At 42.9% G+C, this 21069-nt stretch overlaps 1 protein-coding gene across 15 annotated transcripts in view; it reads left to right on the top strand.

Annotated features, from left to right (window-relative positions):
- The window catches only part of NAALADL2 (N-acetylated alpha-linked acidic dipeptidase like 2), a 978641-nt gene that overhangs the window by 152920 nt on the left and 804652 nt on the right, over nucleotides 1-21069 (top strand). For 2 of the 15 annotated variants that reach the window (XM_075937997.1, XM_075937999.1), the window contains exon 1: nucleotides 17704-18216. The exons of 12 other annotated variants lie outside the window; for them this stretch is intronic. The gene's annotated coding sequence lies outside the window, so the exon portion shown is untranslated. Of the gene's footprint in view, nucleotides 1-17703; nucleotides 18217-21069 lie in introns of those variants that run through there. One more of the 15 variants, XM_075937988.1, reaches the window with a different exon arrangement.

Consider the following 21069-nt stretch of genomic DNA (forward strand, 5'->3'; position numbering starts at 1 on the left):
TCATGTTCTCTAGGCCTTTAATCATTCTTGTTGTTCTTCTCTGGACCCTCTCCAATTTCTCCACATCCTTCTTGAAATGCGGTGCCCAGAACTGGACTCAGTATTCCAACTGAGGCATAACTAGCGCAAAGTAGAGTGGAAGAATGACTAGCAAGAGTATCGTTGTGCGGTATAGTTTAAAATATCTGAAAGAATGATTGCACTTTCAGATTCAGACTGGCTAAACTCTACCTGTGTTTTTATTGGCTCTTTATATATTCTGCCTGGAGATACGTGAGGGGAATGGACCAAAAAGCTAGCAGAAGCCTTGCCTCAAAGAATGAAGAGTCTAATGTATGAATTACATTACTACATGTCGTCTTTATTACAACATAACCATACAGAACAAACATAGGGAAATCCTGGCAGTCAGTGGCAAAAGTCCCATGGAGCTTAGTGAACCAAGAGTTTTACTCATAGACCTTGATTTAGCATGTGAAGAACTTTAAGCACATGCTTAAATTCCACCCCTATTCAGTAAAGCAATTACACCTCCAGCCTAAAGCAGTAGTACTACTCAGATCTGATGGATCTTTGTGAGTTTTCAAAGTAGGCAACAAAGAGTCCTTGATGGACTTAGGAAATCTGTTTTTCAGCAGAATATCACCCATCCAATGCAACTAGTAATTTATGAGATAATAATATATTTTAGTAAAAATTGTTATAATTAAATATTACAAGAGATCACCATGGTACGTGGGGCACTAAAAACCACTGTAACAAGACCACACTATTGGCTTGGCTTGAAAACCAAGTATTCAGTTTCAAAGGTACTTATTAATTCTAATTGCCCATTTTAAAGAAATAGTCCAAAACGTATCTATTAGTAATTATTAAGGCACGTCTAGACTACTTTTTTATTTCGAAAGAAGATATGCAAACTCCATGGGAATTTGCATATCTTCTTCTGATCACATTTTTGAAAGAGTATCTTTCAAAAGTGAAAGTAGTCTGGGTGCCTTTTTTGAAAAAAACGCTCTTCTTAAAAAAGGAAAGTTTGCGTGTTTTTTTGAAAAGTGTCTAGACTACTTTTACTTTTGAAAGATCCTCTTTCGAAAATACAATCGGAAGAAGATATGCAAATTCCCTCAGAATTTGCACATTCTCTTCCAAAATAAAAACATAGTCTAGATGTGCCCTTAGTGTGCTCTTGTTGTCTGTTTGCTTTGTGTGTATGTGTAGACTATATTACACAAATTGTTGTCTGAACCAGATAGTATTAAAAATAGAAAATTTTGATTAAACTTAGCAAATTGTTTGATTTCCCTTCCTCCCCCTTCTGCCTGCAAACACATTCATGATAATAATCTGTTGGGTTAAATAAAATGTTAACATGGAGAGTTTTAGATTACAGTAATCACTGTAATTTTGTTATTTTAAAGAAGACACATTCAGCCTGATCCCATAAATGCGTTGGATATTATCAGTAAAAAAAATCATTTAGAATTGTAAGGAAAATCATTATTAAAATAGTATTACACTGTAGTATCATCAGTAGAAGTAGATACTTTTTGAGTGGAAGTAATGCAGGAAGTCCCCAATTTATGAACGGGTTGTGTTCCAAAAGTTAGTTTGCAAGTTATTTGCATTCCCCTGCCAGCCCTCTCCACTACACGCTGCACCCAGCCCCTGCTCACCAGAAAACAGTGAGCAGCGCAAGCATGGGCTGGAGGACTTTGGAGGAGGAGGGGCATCTGTTTTAGTGGGCGACTGGAGAGAAGCAAAGGTTTCTTCATATTTAATTTTGATCTAATTCTAGAAATACAATGTTTAGTGCATGCATCTTCAGTACATACAGGACTAGAAGAATTAAAGCCCAACTAAATTTCACTGATAATTGAACATGAATCCTATTACGTATCTGCATAACATGAAGTCTACTCTGACTTAATCCAAAAGTATGCTTGAAGTGGTTTTGTACTTCTGCTTCATCCCCTGCAGGTATTAAAACTATTCTGTTGTTTTAATGCTCTAAAATAAAAGAGGGAGGGGCCCTACTTTTCCATAGCTGTATCTCTTCTGTTTTAATAAAAAAAAAATCTCAGATTAACTCATTTTAACCTTAGATTAATTTGACCTAACCAAATTCTCACACTGGAAGGTAAATTCATGAACAAGATCTGTAATTGTGTATATTTGAACTTGACTCTCTACCTCTTTAATTTTCTCCAAATCCAATAACTCCCAGATTTGAGAGAGATATTTTAGGAGGCAACTCTGAAAATCAAAAATTTGGACATGTTTGGATTGAATGTTGAGATATTACCCATTCTAGAAACAACTTTGAGTGGTGAATTCCTAACTAAAAATGAACAGATTCGTATTAATACTAGAACTTGACAATTACTAGCAAAATGTAGATTCAGTGTCAACTACTGCAATTAGTTTTACACCCATAAGGTTTTCATCAGTAGGTTAATTGGGAAGAATTAATGGGACTTAAGCAGCTTTTAAGATGTTTGAAGCTATGTCTAGACAGATGCTTTTTTTCGGCAAAAGCTACGCAAATTGCTTTATGCAATTTGCATACATTTTTCCAATTGTTTTTTCAGAAGAGGCTTTTCCAAAATTTGGCCCATCTACACTGAATCAAATTTTGGAAAAACTTCCTCATTCCTGAAATGAGGAATATGGGGCTTCTGAAAGAGCGTGTTTGCTCTTCTGCAAAAAATGTTCCCTGGACATGGTGGAGTTTTTCCGGGATACCAGAGGTATCCCAGAAAAACTATATAGTCTAGACATAGCCTGAGCTGCTTCTCAAATACACCTGATGGCGCTACCATGAGACATCACTAACTATAACTGGGCTTGAGATAAGGGGAAGTCATCAGAAAGAGAGTTGGTTTTTTGTTGTTGTTTTTTTAAGTTGCCTTAGTAGCAGATCCACACCCTTTTCAGTTCATCCATGGCAAACTTTGCTTGGGCTAAAAGCTATGCCCAATTTCGGGAAATCCCATAAGCATGTGCGTAAGTCTCATTGATTTCAATAAAACTTAAGTATGTATGTAAGGGTATGTCTATACTACCCCCCTAGTTCAAACTAGGAGGGGTAATGTAGTCATACGGAGTTGCAAATGAAGCCCGGGATTTGAATTCCATACATGGAACGAGGCGTACAGCTAGTTCGGATTAGGAAGCCTAATCCGAACTAGCTAGGTCGTGCCGCGTGTAGCCGCGCAGCACGCAGTCCGAACTAGCCGGCATTTAAAAATGGCGCCGGCCGGCTTCATGCAAATGAAGCCTGGGAAATTCAAATCCCGGGCTTCATTTGCAACTCCGTATGACTACATTACCCCCCCTAGTTCGAACTAGGGGGGTAGTGTAGACATACCCTTAGTGCATTCCTTAATCAGGGCCCTAATGTCCCTTCAGAGATGACTCCGCATTTCCTCCCCCCACTTCTGTCTATAGCTGAGATCATGGAATGTAAGTAATTAATATTGAAATTGAAGCACTTCATGCTAAATAATTTTCACCATTTAGTAACAATAGAATTTGCAACTCCTGCAATAGCTAACTTCTGTAGTTTGTTTTACATTCCCAATAAAGTAATGAGTTTAACCTTGCAGTTGTGGCATTATTGTTATGTACATTTTTTCCCGCTCTTATAAAATATGACTGATGTTCTGTGGAAAAGTTGTCCTCTGTTTCTTAACAGATTCCAAGTGTCTAGGTTATTCATGCCTTCTATACCGTATTGCTCTTTGGTGTATATAAAATGAAGACAGTGGGCTGCATTTTGCTACTCTAGCTTATTTTGAGAAGCACCTCACTCTGTAAGTTAACGCACTTGGGCCAGCACTTCAGCTGTTGTTAATCGGTCGAGCTCTGTTGATTTCAGTTTGTACATTCACTTCAATAGAGCTAAATACTGATTAATATGGAACAGCAAATATTAAAGTACATAATAATGAAAAGATACAAATTATGTAGGCTATTGTGTAAGACCAGATTTCATTAATTTTCCCAAATCCTAATAAAAGGCGGATTGATAAATAAGCTTTTATTACATCACAATGTGGCAATTGAATCATGTCAAATGCATATTTCTCCTGTAATATTTTCTCCTAGTGTTGCTGCTGTTGCTAATCTTGCCTGTCACTACTTCTCAGCTGTCTCTTAAATCTCTTGTTTTTCTCTTGCTGAGACTCTGAGTTAGAATAATACTGCTTGCCCTGATGTATGCCTGTCACCATTTTGCTTTAGTGGAGGGTAGAGAAAGGATAGTATAGTTAATTTATTTATTAGAATTTTTCCCTCCATGATTAGTGCTTGAGTTTTACAGAGGTATGACTCTGATCTTCCTTTCAAATTTAAAACCACCACATGGGCTGACTCACGAGTAACTCCATCAGAAATTGTGCATTTACCATGCAATCTGTATTGAGTGCATATTTTACAAATAAACGTTGAAGTGAGTCATTTCAAAGGCACTTAGGCTAGGATCTACAAAAGGATTTGGGAATTTTAAGCAATTTGAAAACTAGAGAAATCCCCAAAATCTGGGATTGGTGAATGGAAGTAAGAAAGGTGCCTGTGAATGGGACCTACAAAAGCCAGCATGTTTGTCAGTGAGCTACCTAAGGGAACCAGTGGGCGACACCAAGGAGAATGGTATATCCTAAGCCCCGCCCTTTTCCTGGAAAAACTTAAAAAATAACAAATAGTCTAGTAGCACCTTAAAGACTAACAAAACATGTAGATGGTATCATGAGCTTTCGTGGGCACAGCCCACTTCTTCAGATGACTGAAGTACTTGGATCTGGACTTTTAGTACTCTAGTCATCTGAAGAAGTGGGCTGTGCCCATGAAAGCTCATGATACCATCTACATGTTTTGTTAGTCCTTACTAGACTATTCATTGTATTTTAAGTTTTTCCTGTTACAGACTAACTCGGCTACCCTTCTGAAGCTTTCCTGCTCATGGAGTTAGTTTGTGTAGTATACCTACAGGATGGAGGGTCCCACGATGGGATAGGAGGAGTTTGAGGATCGCACTGGGGCTTAGGCACAAGATAAGTATCTGGATGCCCACATGAGGCACCAGTGTACATGCCCAGAGGCAGAAACATAGGCAAGTAGTGAATCTTACCACAAAATGTAAGTACCAGGTGAATTTAGGTGCCTACAGAGTTGGATGGCAGCTGAGTGGAGGGGTCTTATGCAGGGGTAGGGAACCTTTTTTGGGTTGGGAGCTGCTGATTCACAGAAAAATCAGTCGGGGCCTCACACAAGTGAGAAGCCAAAAAAAAAACCAAAAATCTCTCTCTGACATGGCCCCTAAATGAGAAACAGAAAGATACTCCCCACATTCCCCTCACACACCAGAACCTGTCCCACTAGGGGCCCATCCTAGTTAATTTCCTGTGCTCTAGCACGCTCCCAAATGCAGGGGGAGAGCCGTGGGGGCCAGATCCAGGCAAGCTGGGGGCTGCATCTGGCTCCCAGGCCTGAGGTTTCCCACACCAGTCTTGTACATCGTGGTAGTGTTGAGGTGCCTTTATCCAGCTGTGGACCTAGGCCTTATTACTCACATGCAAATCTCCACTCTTTTATAACAAGAAGCCTTCTCCTAGTCATTCTGCACTAGGAAGATTCTTCTTTGAGTACTGACTATCTAAGACTATGTCTTTACCTGCAGGAAGATGAATGCTGGTAGTTGATCTTCCGGTGTCCAATTTAGTGGGTCTACTAAAGACCCACTAAATTGAATGCTGAGAGCACTTCTGTCGGCACCAGTATTCTTACTCCTTGAAAGGAGTAAGAGAAGTCAACAGGAACATTGTCAACCTTCTGCTGTGAGAATGGTGCCGAAGTCTGGCTGAAGATACATCGATTCCAGTTACATTTTTTATATAGCTGGAATTAAGCCGACCTTCCCCCACAGTGTGGACTTGGCATCAGACAGGTGGACAAGGAAATTCAGGTGAAGGGAAGGGAAATGTAAGCCAATGTGCAGACAGGAAAGGAAAAATTAGGTTCCAGGTACAAGTCTCTTTGTATCCCTTTCTTTGAGGCTATCTTTATTTGCAAAAACACATTCAAAACTAGAAACAGAATCTATCAGCCTAAACCACTGGATAAAAGCCATGCTAGATGTTTCCAGTTTCAATTAGCTACAAAGAAGGATAAGCCGAAACCTGGCTACACCATCCAAACGAGAGCAGCTTTACTTTCTGTCACTGGGAATAAGGGGAGGTAATGTATGCCCTTTCATTCAAATGACTTTAAGAGGCATGACTGAATATGGCCTTTGAAGGAACGTACATATTGACAGATTTGAGATTGACTTGTGGATAGGCAAAGAAGAATTTGAGGAGAATGTATTTTTTAAAAGTGTGCACTAGGGAGAGACTTCAGAACTCCTTGCTTGGTTCTAAAGATGTATATAACGTGACCAAAGATGCTTCATCAGCATGAACATCCCACATGAGTTACATGATAATTCCACTTAGTTCAGTGTTTCCAATTTATTTATAGACATCTGTTTGGATGGTTGAAAATGCTGGTTCAATTAGGCGACCTTTCAGCACTGAGCACTCTTAGAAGCAGTAGAAACAGACTTTATTAACAATATATGCCTTGGGCTCTGGTTTCCCACAAGGATTCATAAAAAAAAGGAAATATATTAAATTAAAGTTAGTGGTCTGACCTTGCAAGCTTCTCTAGACACATTCAATACAGAAAAAATTAGAACAGACTGAGATGCAATTATATTTCAGTGTCTGGAAGCAAAATCTGCAAAGTTAGGGGGGACAAATTAGAATCTGGACCTAGGTTTTATGTTTACAAAAGGCCAATCTGAAACCCCATTTACAAATGTCTGTAGGTTTCTGGACTTTCAAAATCCGCATCTCCGTTCTGAAGTATGGCATCAACTTTTAATTGAGTATACCAGTTGTATAGAAGAGAAAAGGATGGCCCAGTAGTTGGGGGATTAGCCTGGGACTTGGGAGACTTGGAGTGAAGTCCCTGTTCTACAACAGGCTTCCTGTGAGTGACCTTAGGTAAGACTATGTAAAAGGAGAGTATAATAGCACTTTCTTTCCATACGGAATGTTGTAAGGATAAAAGTGGGAGCCTTTAAAAGTACCCATGAGAGATGTAAGATACAGATTTGTATCATTTGGGTTAGTACCTTGATGGGAGATCTCCAAGAAAACATCCAGAAAAGGTGCTGTTCTTTCAGAAGTTCTCTTCATCAGCACACATTGAAGCAATGCCCTGGCAGTGGGCCGAGTATGTACATAGTTTAGGAGAAAGAAAGAGCCTAACACATGGGCCTGGGGTAACACCTGAGACCTGAACCAAAGTAATCAAGCATTATGCTATGAGACACAGACAGGCCTCATCATAAGCAGATGCAACTCAGTGTCTGGGACATGAACTCAGCACTAGAACTGCTAGCAGTGCTAAAAACATATGAAATATATAAATACATTCCACCAGGACAGTACAAGGACACCCCAACTTAGTACATGACAAAATAGTTTGAATAGTGATATTGTGTCTGAAAACAGGAGTGAAAGCATAACAACTGGTGGTGAATAGGAGAGCTTTGGAGGAAAGTACAAGGGGAGTTACCAAACATGTCATTAAATGTGTAAGATGATATTTAAGATGTGTATCATAGATTGTCTGTCTGTAAATGTTGGGGTACCTCATCTTAACTCTTTGTCCAGCCTAGAGCACAAAAGTCAATCCATAGTCGACTTGAGCCGAGTCCATTGTCACAGGTACAAATGCATAGAGGTACGGGTGCTGTCTGGCTACCAATGACTATTAATGTACTTTGTTCGACAGTAAACCTGACTCGGGTGCCTTCATATCTTATCTGAGTCTGTGGTCTTGGGGGGGGGCACTCAAGAAAGTTTATTATCCTAGCAACCTGCTCAGAGCTAGCACGATATACTGAGGGAGAATGGATCAGGATCTGAGTGTGCAAGGCGCTATACGAACACAGAAGAAGAAGAAGGCCCCTGCTTCAGAGAGCTTACATTTTAACAATAAGATGAGACAAGATATGAGTACACATAGGGAAATAGAAGTAAGCAATGAGAAGCTATTGGTCACCATGACAGCAGTGCTAAAGCATATCTATTTTTAGCATAAAACTATTGCATCAGCAGGGCTTGAAAAACCAACTTGCCTACTTTTCCATACTGAGTATACATTTTGGAGTGAATGAGGCAAAGGCGCCTTTCTTTGGGTGGTAAAATTGGGGTAGAGAGAATGGAGCATTCTAGGCTGTGTCTACACAGCAGCGTTATTTTGGAATAACGGCTGTTATTCCGAAATAACAATGCAAGAATCTACACAGTAATTCCATTATTTCTAAATATATTTGAAATAACAGACAACTTATTCTGACTTCTGTAAACCTCATTCCACAAGGAATAAAGCCTAACCAAAATAGCTATTTTGAAATAGCTGTAGTGTGGATGCTCCACTGCTGCTATTTTGAAATAGCTCCTCCCCAGGGCCACTTAAAGTAATTACTCCTGGGGAGTGCTTCCTGGGGCTCTAAATCGAGGTAGCGCGTCCACATTAGGGGAGCCTGCCTCAGACTAATTTCAAGGCTTCCTTGTAGTTTAGATGTGCTCTTTCAAAATAAGCTATTTTGGAGTATTTCTTCTGGCATAGCTTATTCTGAAATAAGTGCAGTGTAAACGTACTCCTAGTTGGCTGGCTGGTTTTGATGATGGGAAGAGTAAAGTGGTTGGACCTTTTCTATTTTTTCATAGGATATATGGGGGGAAATGGAAAGTCCAGCTCCTGGATTGTTCTCTGCATTGGGTGCATACGGTAAGAGGGAGAAGCTGCATTTCCTTTTCAGAGTCGGGAAGGCGATGTGAGGCGTGGAAGACACAGATGCAGGAGGAGCTAGGTGGTAAAGGCTGTATGTGTGTGTGTATTTATAACAGCAGTGGGGGCAGAAGCAGGAGAGAGAGGGCCAAGTATCCCAGGCTTTCTTTGGGATGGGTGAGGCACCACTAATTGTATGAATGGTTGACACAAGCATACAGTGGAATGATGCACGTTTTTACACTGGGAGACTGGGAACAGAATTTTTGCATTATGTGGTGGGAGTGATTTTTTTGGGCTTTGTGAAGGTTGGAAATGTAAAGAAAGAGAGATGAGTTTAGGCAGGGCCGGACTAAGGGGTGGGCTACCTGGACAACTGCCCCAGGACACCAACTTACGGGGGGTGTCCGGCTCCCAGTGGAATGCAGAAGCCGCCCGGGGCGGGAACCATGTAACCCCTGCAGCACCGGCCAGCAGCGTCCTTTCCCCCGCGGCCGCAGGGCCCTGCACAGCCAGGCACAGCCCGCCCTGGCGGCCCCGGGCTGTGCGCCATTGGCTGTGGCTGGGCCAACTGGGTAGCGCATGCGCTATGAGTCTGCCCACGTGCCCCAGGAGTGGGCCCACGCATGCGCCGTGCACCCAGAGGCGGAGCTGTGTGTCCTGGGGGTGGGCCAGCGCATGCACTGTGCACCCGAAGGCGGAGCTGTGCGTCCTGGGGGCAGGCTCGCACATGAGTCATGCACCCGGAGGCGGAGCTGTGCATCTGGGAGGTGGGCCCGCGCATGCGCCGTGCATCCGGAGGCGGAGCTGTGCGTCCCGGTGGCAGGCCCACACATACGTCGTGCACCTGGAGGCGGAGCTGTGCATCCCAGGGGCAGGCCTGCGCATGCGCCATGCATCCGGAGGTGGAGCTGTGCATCCCGGGGGAGGGCCCGCGCATGCGCCGTGTGCCTGGAGGTGGGGCCGTGTGCCCCGGGAGTGGCACCACGCACCTGGGGCCCGGGGCACCAAAATGGCTCAGGCCAGCCCTGGGTTTAGGGCAGCGTTTCTCAAACTGTGGGTCATGACCCCCAGGGAGGTTGCGAGCAACTTAAAGGGGGTCACAGCTGGATTCAGTTTTTCACTTGTGACTCCTCTCTCCCGGGCTGCAAAGAGCATCAGGGCAGCGGAAGGTAGCCGCTGGAAGCCGCGCAGCATGGCCAGGCCGCAGGACTCCAGGAGCACAGCTCAGTTGCAGCAGGAGGCAAGGTGGCAGGAGAATGAGGCCAGCGCCAGCGCAGGAGCAGACGTGTGAGGGGACAGCTGGGGCACAGTTGCCAGGCGACCGAACACTTCACCAGCTGGAAGAGAGCGGGGTCCCTCAGGCAGTGGGCTGGGGGATTGGGTCGGGGCAGAGGACCCAGAGGTAAGTAAGGGCATATGGGGTCAGAGGAGGAAGCAGACGAGACACTGGAGAGGAGTGGAGGACGGAGGAGAGGAGAGAGAGAAGAACCAAAGGGACGCAGACCGGAAAAGAGTCACAGAGGAGAAGGAGCCAGAGGGAAGGAGCCTGCAGGGGGAAAGGGCATTGAGGACCGCAAACGCCTTGAAGGAACTCCAGGAGGGCAAGGAGTCTGGTGAGAAGAGAGGAGGAAGTGACCCAGGGCAGTGAGGGGTGGGGGGTCACACACATTCATTTAGCATTTTAGGGGGTCATGGTATCACAAAGTTTGAGAACCCCTGGTTTAGGGTGTATGGCGTCGGGGAGGAATGGTGGCATAGATATTACATGCTCAGGGAAAGTTTTCAAGCCATAGATGAATCAATTTCAAACTGAGCAGAGACCACCAGAAAGACTTAAAGGAAAATGTTGAAGCCTTGGATGAATAATTTGTAAAGTCTGAAGGGAATTCAAGACTGGGCTCATCCAATCGGTTGGCTATGCAGCTACACTTTAAAATGTGTATTGGGACAGCAAGCAGCACAGGTGCTTTGGGATCATTGTGAATTCTTATCTTCAGTGGAAAAGGTAAATATCCGTTTCTTTATGGTCCTTGCCATAGAAAGATAAGTTGCCTTAGCTGTGACTGCTTCTCTTCTGAAAAATTGTGTTTTAATTAAAAATAAAAAACCTAATTATATTATGAAAGCAAATACACCCTATTTTAAGGATTCAGCAATGATAATACAACACCACCTGAAGCCCTTTTCTCAAATTAGGAGCTTTTTACTTGCATTTGAGCTGATACTGCTCTAAGGTAAATCATTCCTTTTGTTTAATGCAAGTAAAAGCCCCTCAAGATCATTGTTTGATGCTTGATTTAGATTGTTAAGGGGTTACATTTTGTCTCCATGTGGCAATTTAAATGGGAATTGTCCACTTAAGAAGCAATGAAATAAATAGAACACATACTTATATAATCAAGACTATAACATTCTTAACTGTAATTATGATTTGAGATTAGCATATGCCTGCTTTTAATTGTATAAGTTACAATTGAAACAAATTGTTTCGAGAATGACAGTAATTGACAGATTGATAAATTCTAAACAGAAGCAATGACCTATTTAGAAAAGAGATGCTGAAACCAGTTTGTTCATTTTCCTAAATCATTTCAAGCTGTGTCATGCTGGAACATTGCCATTTCTTTAGACACTGAAGGTTCTTTGCCAGTTGTAGCATCTCAATATTCTGAATAGAGCATAACATTATCTTAGCATGATGTTTGGACTGGAGTTTCCAGCTGGAAATGGAGCAGAACTGCTTTGCCAACTGTATGTATGAAATGGTTTGGCAGAAGATTTCTGTACATGAGAACAGTGCTCCTCACCTTTGAAAACCAGGGCCTTTCAAGTGGAGAACATTTCACCTTCAAAGCAAAAGCTTTGAGCAGTGCAATTTGCTTTTGTTGTGATGATGTTCTTTGGCTTTCTTTTCCCCACTTTTCAGCATAATCTCATTCACTACTTTCAGACATTGGAGAAGTACTTGTTGTTTTGGGAGAGTTCCATTTGGACTTAGGACCGAGGCACCAAGACGGGGGAGCTGAGAATATCTAAAAAGAAATACAAAATGCTTCATCAAAAAACTCATCTTCAATCTTACCTTTTTCCTAGGCTCTTTTGTAGGCTCAGTAAGATTTTGGAATAGCTCCTTTCTTGATCAAAATACTTCATAGTTGCAAGTGCTAGAGTTAAGGTTGAGATGCACTTTGCATTCTCACCCTTTTTTCAGATGGTTCTAACTCTCAAACTCCTTTGAGTAATGAAATTTTCCATGCTTCGTATCAGTCCAAAGACTATTTTAATGGAATCTTTCAACAAAACATGTTAGCTGTGAGCTTCAGTTTTTACTCTTTCTCCATATGTTCTGATAGGAATTTTGAGCCCATTGAACTCAAAGTTGAAACAAGAAACTTGAGACCTCCCTTCATAGGCCTCAGTAAAGAAAGAAACACTGTTCCAGGATCAGAATGTGGCTAGCCACTGTGTGGATGTGCCAGTCATAATTCCAGTTCTTCCATTCACGTGAGTTTATTGTTTCCAACTTAAAACAATAAAATGGCCTGTCACAATTTGAGAAGAAGCCTGTGCTCTTAAGTAGCTTTATGGTGTGAAGAAAGTAAATAAGGAAAAGTTATTTACTTGCTTCCATAACACAAAAACTAAGGGTCACTAAAATGAAATTAATAGGTAGCAGATTTAAAACAAACAAAAGGAAGTATTTCTTCACACAATGCATAGTCAATCTGTGGAACTCCTTGCCAGAGGATGTTTAACAGGGTTCAAAAAAGAGAGAAATACATTCATGGAGGTTAGGTTCATCAATGGCTGTTAGCCAGGGTGGGCAAGAGTGGTGTTCCTAGCCTCCATTTGTCAGAAGCTGGAAATGGATGACAGAAGAAGGATCACTTAATGATTACCTGTCTGTTTACTCCCTCGGGGGGACCTGGCATTGGCTACTGTCAGAAGAAAGGTGCTGGGCTAGATGGACCTTTCATCCAATCCAATATGGCTATTCTTGTGGTGAGGGCAGCAGGACACATCCTGGGGAATTTTATGCAATTTTAGTGTTATAGCTGATCCCTTGGTGATTGTAAAAGTTTAACTACTAACTAGGTAGTTAAAATGCAGGGAGTTTCAATTCCTTCAACAGTCCCCAGTAGGCACCCCACCTCCATGACCTGCAATTCTTTTCTTGCTAGGGAAGCCCACTAGTCCCCCATTTGTCCATCCATCCCAGTAATTTTGAGGAGGAACAATAAACCATCTTTGTCCTGTTTTATCTGCAGAATTTGTCTCCTGCACTCTCTTCTAGATGACCTAGAAGAGATATTTGAAAGAGACTTGGGTGCCTAATTCCCTTGACAATTCCATAGAGTTCCTGTTCCTAATTCCTTTAGGCCCATGAATTTTAAAGCTGCAAATGAACAGTTAAACATTACAAATAGTTAAATATTACAACTAAATAAAGGTACAGTTTTGAAAGTGGAACTTGCCAGTGTTTTCTCCCTAACGTTTAAAGATTCACCTAAACACATAAATATTTAAATTGACATTACACACAACGTTGTCACATATTGAGATTATTGATGCTTTACTTCAATTTTGATCCAGAAGAATCAATAAACTGGGGCTGAGAGAATTAAAGATGCACATGTACACACAGTGGGAAGTCGAATGGCTGTATCAAAGTAGTAATTGCTTTTTTATTTGGCACCACTGTATCTTCTACATAGAGAGGCTAATGAAAGATGAGATTATTCACAAACAGGGCTAGGGAAGAACTGAAACAGGAAGCCACTACTTCATAGTGAAGAGTAAGGGTATTTCTACACTGCGGCACTATTTCAGGATACTTCCAGTATCCCAAAATAGCGTATTCCACGTCTAAACAGTATGCTCATTATTTTGAAATATCTTTCGAAATAATAGATGTGCTATTCCAACATCCCTGTAAACCTCATTCCATGAGGATTAAAGGATGTTTCGGAATAGTGCTCTATTTTGAAATGCACTTGAAATAAGCTACGCAATTTATGTTGCTCAAACTGCGTAGCTTATTTCGAGCTACGGGTGCAGTGGAGATGCACCCCAGTGGACCAGCATACAACTTGGAAAAAATCCAGCAGGAAAAATACATTTAATTAACATATAGGTAATAATATAAATCTAGAAAAAGTAAAAACATTCAGTTCAGGATTAAAACACCAATACCTAAACAAAATCCTATGCGTATTGAACAAACAGATTTTATCTTTTTATTGCTGAGCATATCTCCAAGGTGAGAAACTCATTCAGATTAAAGAAGAACTAACAAGTTGTACTGTGTTTCTTGAACTGTTGTGACCAATTCCAGTGCCAATGAAGAATAAGTCTTCTGAAGTCCATAGAGTTACTCTAGAGTCACACTGATGTAAGAGAGAGAAATCTGATACCTAATTTGCAAAACTGGGCATGAAATCTGTTGAGAACAGTGCTTTGCTATGAATTGGAGAAATGACCTAGTTTACAACTCTCTGGATACCTTGGAGAGACTATGTGTGGCCAAAATCAATATTTACTCTAGATTGATGTCAGTGTAAATGAGTAGAATTTTGTCCTCCCTCCTCCTAACTTTGCCTTTCTCTTTCATTATAATGATCTCTTATTTCTGCAATCTTCCTCAAATAGCACAACAAGTTATATCAAAGTGTGCCATTTTTGTTTTAACAAGATTTTTTTTGTTGGATCTAGGTTAATAATGATCGAAACAGCACTGACCTAGTTGGCCATGATGCCTACTGGTCAGAGATAAATGTAAGATTGTAGGGTTCAAGGGTTTCCTTGGTTTATCAGCTTCTGCTTTTGTAAAAAGTTCTTTGACTACTTGTGACTGATACAATGAGAATTCCTAAAGAAACCACTTGTTTAGTACATTGTTAGTTACCTTCTCATAATTCTGATGTAGAAACAAAATGGGACTGAGGCATGGTGGGGTGGAGAATGCATCATAAGAGACGTCTTGATCAAAGTATACGCTAATTAAAAAGAAAAACTTCTTAAAACAATTAAAAATATACATAAAATGTACAAGATTCTCTTTCTAAGAATGCCTGCTAAGCTCTGATAGGCCTTGCAGAAGATGAAGAGTGGAATTTGAAAGAAAGACTCATCCTCATCTTGTTCTTTATATTCAGAAACAGAGAAACAACATGACAAAGAAATGCCCAAAATACTTATCTTATTACTTCTTGTGGTGCTGGACATATGGAGGTTTAGTTCAAGGCATAAACTTACTCATCTTTAAATCAGTACTCTAGTAATCTATCCTGTGGCAGGGCCACTGGAAAACACGTAGTATGCCATCATGTAATTACAGTAACTCCTTGTTTTACCATCATAGTTATGTTCTTGAAAAATGCTACTTTGAGCCAAATGATGTTAAGCAAATCCAATTTTCTGATAAGAGTTAATGTAAATGGGTACGGGGGGAGAAGATTCCAGGGAATTTTTTTCAGCAAACAAAAGACAGTATATACATAGAGGGTGCGTCTAGACTGGCAAGATTTTGCGCAAAAGCAATCGCTTTTGTGCAAAAACTTGCCAGCTGTCTACACTGGCTGCTTGAATTTGCGCAAGAGCACTGACTTTGTAATGTACAAAATCAGTGCTTCTTGCGCAAATACTTTCATGCTCCCGCTCGGGAAAAATCCCTCTTGCGCAAGAATACTTGCGCAAGAGGGCCAGTGTAGGGCCAGTGTTGGCATACGTGCCAATCTAGACGTGCTTTTGTGGAAATACTATTAACGGAAAAACTTTTCAGTTAAAAGTATTTCCGCAAAATCATGCCAGTCTAGACGTAGCCAGACAGTATACATCTTAAACAGTTTAATACTGTACCCAGCAATGATAATTGTGAAGCTTGGCTGAGGTGGGGGCTAGTCACTGACCCCAGAGTCCTCTGTACCTAACCCCCTAGTGCTAGTCTCCCGCCCTCTGAGCCCCCCAATGGAAGGCCCCATCCCAAACACCTCAGTGTCAGCCCCTCACTACCAGAGTTCCTAGTCCCAACCTCCTGTTTCCAGAGCTCCACTGCATCCAACCCCCCAGAGTCTCCCTCAGGGCCAGCCCCCAATATTAGCCCCATCCCCACAGTGTCAGTCCTGCTCCCATAACTCCCCCTACTAGCTCAGCCTCCAGCGCCCCCCAGCACTAGCCCCGTCCCTGGTAACTCAGTGCCTGCCCCCCCTCACTTACCCCTACACTGCTGCCCATGTCACGGTGGCTCTGGGGGCCGGGGCTGGAGTAGAGCGCCCAGCACCTCCCCTCCCGGTATGGCTGTTGGGAGAGGCGTGTCCTGCCCCACCTCTCAGCCAGTCAGTGCAGGGGCAGGGGCTGGGTCTCCTCCAGTCATGGAAGAGCGTTTCCCTGCAGCCGCACCGAGAGCGGTGTACCCCGACCCCAGCCCCCAGATCCTCTGCGGCTTGCACTTGGGAACCACTGTTCTAGAGGCAGCCCGGACTGAGGGAGGAAACACAGTAGAAACACCGCAATGGCTGCAAGCACATTCCTGCAGAAACTGAACATGATGATGAACCCATACTCCCACTGGAGTGTACCACTCGCTCCCCTGGACGGCGCATACACATCTGCGCAGTGCCAAAAGGTGCATGCCTGTGAGACACAAACAGGTGTGTGTGTGTGTGTGTGTGTGTGTGTGTGTGTGAGAGAAAGAGAGAGAGAGGTGTGCATTGCTCCTTTAAGTGTACTGACCCCAGTTCAAGTATACTGCCTTTGTAAGTGGAGCAGGAAGTCCAGAGACACAGGACTCCTTAGCTGTGATATCCTCCTCTAAGGAGGTGGGGTACAGAGTGGGGGCTCGATGAGGGAAGGAGACATCCTGACAGAAGCATCCCTTTCCGCCGCCTCCTATTCCTCTGTTCCCACACACAAAGCAGGAAGTTCCTCGGGGCAGCTCAAGGCAGAGGACAGAAGCACCACCGCGCTGGGGGAGGGGCCGCATACCACACAGAGAACTTAGGGGAACTGATGGGTGGCTGCCAGCCCAGCCTGGTTCCAAAGCCCCACAAGGACAGGCTGCTTTTCCAGAAAATACTGTGCAAGTGGCAGCCAAAGCACACATCCAAATGATTAATATGGGAGTGCTGCATAACTTTCAGTGATCATGAATGCTAATAGATAAGCAATGCAACAGTGTTAACCAGGACAGTGTTAAGTGAGGAGTTACTGTAAAGGCTTCAACATATTGTATGTGTATTGCCAACAGACCCTGGTAGTCTGCAGGGGAATTGAACCTTCCATCTCTCGAGCATAGTGTATGAGCCTCTACCGCATGAACTAAAAGCCAGCTGGTTATTAGCAAAGGCTGTTGAGCAGTCTTCTTATTCTTTGTCAGTGGTCTCAATGCTACTAGGTGGGACACTACACTGCACCAAGAAGGAGTAGGGGTTACATGTGGGAGTGTCCTTACATAGTCCCCACATAGTGGCAGTGCAAAGGTAACTTAGTCATCTTAAAACTCTAGCATTTGCTCCTACAAAAGTGCAGGAATGGAGGCCCAGATTTACAAAGAGAATAGTGATAGAAATGTAGCCGTGTTAGTCTGGTGTAGCTGAAACAAAATACAGGACTATGTAGCACTTTACAGACTAACAAGATGGTTTATTAGATGAAGAGCTTTCGTGGGCCAGACCCACTTCCTCAGATCTGAGGAAGTGGGTCTGGCCCACGAAAGCTCTTCATCTAATAAACCATCTTGTTAGTCTGTAAAGTGCTACATAGTCCTGTATTTTGTTTCAGATTTACAAAGGTACTTTGGTAGTTAAACTACAAATTTAGGCATCACCGTGATCCATCAAACCCCAGCTCAGCTGCTGCCTAACTCTGTGAGTGGCAAAATTTCTACTGAAAATGTTACTTGCATCTCTAAATTTTTTATTTTGGACCTCAGGCTCTGAGAAGCCCATTCTTGCTCCAGGTATTTACAAAGCTCCTAAAAGTTAAGTGTTGTATCAATTGTGGATCTAGACAAGGTAACTGAGAATCAGGCTCTGAAAGGTCACCAAAGTATAGTTCAGCCTCTACATTCCTTCCTCTGTTATGCTTGTTGGCAAAACTCAGGGACAGGGCAGAAGGAGTTACAGGTATGGGAGGTGAGTCACAACAGCTGGAGCTTTTCAGAAAATGAGGATCAGCTGCATTGCTTACCAAGAAGGAAGAGGAAATCAGAGAATGGTATGAAAGAGAGCTGGTTTGGTTTGACTGTGTAGGAAGATGTAGAAATAGCTACTGTTCCTCCAAATGAGAATTTGGTGCATGTTTGTAGCTGAGTGCGGCAGGACTGTGTTAGCTCCTTGGAGGCGAATCTTGAAGGGTTTTGCCGTTTGAAAGGTGGGTGGAAAGTACTTCTGTTCGGAGTGTGTCTTGGAAAGAGAATTAAGGTGATTTTGTGTATTTTGAACAATAGGGTCCTGCTTTTCTGTATGAAAACTGGCTGGCTGATGTATCGGGTGTTACTGTGGCTTGCCTTGTGAGGTAGTCTTCTGCTTCTCTGCTAATCAAGTAAATGATAGAATCTCCATTGTTACTTTCTGTCATGAAAATAACATCACTGCATGAAGAGCTGATAGCTGGGTAACAAGTCTGCAAAAAAGTAAAAGGTCTTAGTCCTTCCTGGCTAGTATTCATGTATTATTTTTTGTACCCTGTAACTTAGATATAACCTGAATAAATACTTCCAGGCTATGTCTACACTGGCATGATTTTGTGCAAATGCTTTTAATGCAAGAGTTTTTGCGTTAAAGTATTTGTGCAAGAGAGCATCTACACTGGCATGTGCCTTTGCGTAAGAGATGTGCTTTTGCGCAAAAGCATCCGTGCCAGTGTAGATGTTCTATTGCGCAAAAAAGCTCCTATGGCCATTTTAGCCATCGGGCTTTCTTGCACAAGAAATTAACGTTGCCTGTCTACACTGGCCTCTTGCGCAAGAACAGTTGCGCAAGAGGGCTTATCCCTGAGCGGGAGCGTCATAGTTCTTGCGCAAGAAGCACTGATTTCCTACATTAGAACGTCAGTGTTCTTGCGCAAGTACTTGCGGCCAGTGTAGACAGGTGGCAAGATTTTGTGCAAAAGCAGGTGCTTTTGTGCAAAATCTTGCCAATGTAGACACAGCCCCAGAGAGCGTTTAGATCATTAATATCTGACCACCCAAGATATTCTTGATAAGAGCCTGATACTTTAAAGTGCTGTGTATCCTCCTCTGTTATTGGAGGTGAGGATGCAGAGCTGTTTACAAGATCAGGCACAATTAAAGTTAGCAGGAGGACATGCAGTCGTCTGGTGCTAAACAAACACATTGGCATACTTTTCCTCCAGAGAAAAATCCCTGAGTGTATTATTCTTAATTACCAAAAAAGAATATTCCTCTTCAGTGCAGAGGAAAGGCCATTAAGGAGATAATGAGCTCAGCTAAAAACTAATTAACAAAAATATTGATTGGAAAGATAATATGAGCCACCAAATCTATTTTTTCACACCAAGAATTTCTGTAACCAAATGGTAGGTGTCTTTTGCAGACAACACAACAGTTGATGGATTGTCAAAGCAGAGAAAAGGGGCGTGTGGTAGCTGCTGTTTTACTCCTGAGGAAAGAGCAGGCATTCAAGGGTTTAGATGGAGAATGGGCCAATTACAAATGACCCAAATGAGATTAACTGGTGATTTTAAAACTATGCTAAATAATTATACTTCTCCTGGACCTGATGTAACAGGGATGTAATGAAAACCTTCTTTGCAGAATATTTCATAACCTGAAATCTGCAGAGGCCTGGATGTTTGAAGCACTGATAATACCACAAAAAGAAAGAGAAAGTTGCTCTAATACAGGCAGACAAAACTGCTAGGCTATCTGGTGTTCTGATACCAGGCTTGTAGACAGCAATTCTGGGCTCCAGGGCAGAAGTGTTAGCGGGCTCACATGCATGCACAAGCCGTGCTTCTGCAGAGGTGGTCTGCACTAACCCTTGGACAGGCCTGTGCTGGCTGGTGTCTGGTTAAGCTGCCATTATGGTCAGGGCTTCCACATGCCCATCTGGTGGGGTTGCCAACATCTAATCAGGCAGTTGTAAAGACCCTTGCCCTGCCTCTTCTCTGAGGCACCACCCCCCACTCAGGCTACTCCCTCCCCTCTGTAGTTGGCTCTTCCCCTCCCTCACTGGCTTGGGGGTGCAGGAGGGACTGTGTGGTGCCGGCTCTGGGAGGGAGTTTGAGTGCGGCATGTAGGATCTAGGTTAGAGCAGGGGGCTGGGTCTGGGAGGGGATTTGGGGTCTGGGAGGGAGTTTGGGTGTGCGGGAACTGTGGAGTCGGTGCTCAGGACGGGCAGTGTGCAGGGATTTGGTACTGGCTGCTTCTGGGAGTGCCGCAGAATAAGGGTGACCAGGAAGCCTGCCTTAGCTCTGCTGCCATGTTGGTGGCAGCTGGGGGACCCGGGCTCTTTTAAATTGCCTGCCCCCTGGGCAATTACTCCCTTTTCCTTCCCTGCCTGTCAGCTGGCCTGCTACATGCAATGACATGCTGATATGTTAACTCCCACAGATAATTTATTTTTAAAATTCCGAGGTTTTTCTCCTTCCTGCCTCCTCAAATTTGGCTTCACTTCTCTGTGGGTAAGGAAGGATGGGCCAGTGGCTAACACTAGTCTGCTTGATTCTCTGCTCTGACACAGACTATCGGTGTGGCCATGGGCTTGTCACTTTGGCACAGCGTTTCAGTTCCCCATCGCTAAAATGGGCATAATAGTATATCACTTTTTCTCAAAGGTGCTCTGAGAATATATCTTGGAAATATTCAAGTGCTCAGATATTATGGTACTAGAGGCAATATATGTTGATAGAATTTCATATGTGAACTCTCATCAGAAAATTCTAGCCAAAATTATTCCCACCCATACAGAAGCTAGCAACATAACCGAGCACTGAAGTTATACATTAACAAAACATTAATGTTACTTTGTTTACCATAAAATGTCCTCTACTAAGTAAAAATTTAAAAAACAAAAATAGTTCTGCAGTACCTTAGAGACTAACAAAAACTGTTGGTGGTATCAAGAGCTTTCATGAGCACAACTCACTTCTTCAGATGAATGAAGTAGAGGGTCCAGGGTACAAATAAACATCAGAGAAAGTGAGAGTCTGGGAAGGGAAAGAGAAGGATCTTGGGTAGCAGATAGAAAACCCAGGTTGGGG

Source organism: Pelodiscus sinensis, chromosome 10 (genome assembly GCF_049634645.1).
Source record: "Pelodiscus sinensis isolate JC-2024 chromosome 10, ASM4963464v1, whole genome shotgun sequence".
NCBI lineage: Eukaryota > Metazoa > Chordata > Testudines > Trionychidae > Pelodiscus > Pelodiscus sinensis.